The sequence below is a fragment of the Austrofundulus limnaeus genome, unplaced genomic scaffold (assembly GCF_001266775.1).
Source record: "Austrofundulus limnaeus strain Quisiro unplaced genomic scaffold, Austrofundulus_limnaeus-1.0 Scaffold1139, whole genome shotgun sequence".
Lineage (NCBI taxonomy): Eukaryota > Metazoa > Chordata > Actinopteri > Cyprinodontiformes > Rivulidae > Austrofundulus > Austrofundulus limnaeus.
Window position 1 is genome coordinate 88235 of NW_013953541.1, and position 2136 is coordinate 90370.

The window sequence follows — 2136 nt, forward strand, 5'->3', positions numbered from 1 at the left end:
ACACACACACACACACACACACACACACACACACACACACACACACACACTCAGGTCAATTAAAGGGCTGATGGGCGAATCAGCAGACAGTCCATTAAGCCGTCTGTGTTTGTGATTCGGAGGTCGGACCCCCGCACACACACACACACACACACACACACACACACACACACACACACACACACACACACACACACACACACTGTGGTGTCTCTGTTAGGAAAGGCAGCTGTGTGAAAGGTTCTGATCGGGCCCATCAGAGTAACCTGTCTGGGTTCACTGCCCCGTCTTTTTTTTAGTTTAGTTTTGCTGAGTCATGCTTTGGTCAGGGTTCAGAGTGTTTGGACAGCTGGAGGAATGTGTTTGAGCATCATTCAGAGGAGCAGAGTCTGTGTGACTCGGATATATGATTCAATCAAGCCGACATTCTTCTCAGAGTGGGAAGCTGTGTTGGTGGGATCACATAACGACCCTAAAATACTTTAAATTATATCATGTTTGTGTTAATAATCAATCTTCATGGAGTTCCTCAGGGTCGAGTTCTTGGACCAATCATCTTTATTTTATATGTGTTTCCATTAGATGAAGTTATAAATATTAATTGTTACGCTGATGATACTCAGTTATTTTTATCAGGTCATATTTCTCCAGGTTTACCTGGTAAATTCAGAATAAATCCAACGTGTTTACAGCAGTATTGTATAAAGTACCACAAAGTGATACTTGAGTACAAGCATCTTATCATAAAATTACTTTGGTAAAAGTTAAAGTCTCATCTAAGAATATTACTTGAGTAAAAGTCCTAAAGTATCAGATTTATTTTCTACTCAAGCGTCAAAAGTAAATTTCTGACATGAAATGTACTTAAGTATTAAAAGTAAAAGTATTGAGTAAAAATGACAGGTTAGATTTTCTAAATACATTTTTAAAGGAGTACAGCTGTCATGGATTGTGTACAATGTGTCAGAATGATATTTATACTTCTCATCTAACCACAACTAAATTCAAAGGCACAGTTTATCTGGAAAGATTAATTAATAAGGATCCAGAATAAAATAGGAGTAATGACTTTCTACTTCTTACCTTTTTAAAATATATATAGGGAGTAGAAAGTACAGATACTGTAATTGTGTAAAAATGTTAGGGGTAAAAGTAAAAAGTTGGCTGAAAAAAATTACTCAAGTAAAGTACAGATAACCAAAATTTCTACTTAACTACAGAAATAAAGTATTTTTACTTAGATACTTTACAGCTCTGGTTTACAGTATGTCTTAATGTTACAGATGTGCCTCCTGCTGCTGCTTCACTCTCTGCTCAGGTGTTTGTAGGTTTTCATGGTGTTAGTTTCAGGTGTTTCTCTTATTTTAAAGAGAAAAAGGTTAATAAACCCAAGAGCAGCTCATTGATTTGACCTGGAATAAGAAAGTGAGCATAAACAGCTGTTTCAACTCTGAGCCAAAGGTCAGGTCTGATATCAGCTGAAACACGTGGTCCACCCAGAAGAACAAGCAGAACCTGAGTTATTCAGCATCACTTTTCAACATCTGCTCCAACTGAGCCGGGCCAAACAGAACCAGGACATTTTAAAACTTTATTTTCTCTTTTTCCAATGTAAAGACTCTGTTGTTAGAAGAGTTTCCACCAGCAGAGAGCAGCAAACTAACTGAGATAAATCATTAAAACAGTAAACTGCTTGTTCCGTTTGTAAAACAATTAGTTTAAAAAAACTGTGATGTTTGATTAAATTTTAAAATACTTATTTTTCACTGCAGTGACACTGTTGTATATATTATATATTTACATTTTTTATATTTGTAGTTTTCTCAAATGTGCTTTTGGTTTTAATGAAAAGAAATAATTTGGAATCTGAATGAGAACCTCAGCCCACCATCTATGGTCCATAAATCCAGTTTGATTGACAGGTGGCGTTCAGTAACACGTGACCTGAGTCTCGTGCTGTTTTTAAAATCCAGCAGATGGTAGCAGAGAGCTGCTCTTCATGCTGAGGATTTCAGTTTAACAATAAACATGTTTCACAACAACAAATATCTATCTATCTATCTATCTATCTATCTATCTATCTATCTATCTATCTATCTATCTATCTATCTATCTATCTATCTATCTATCTATCTA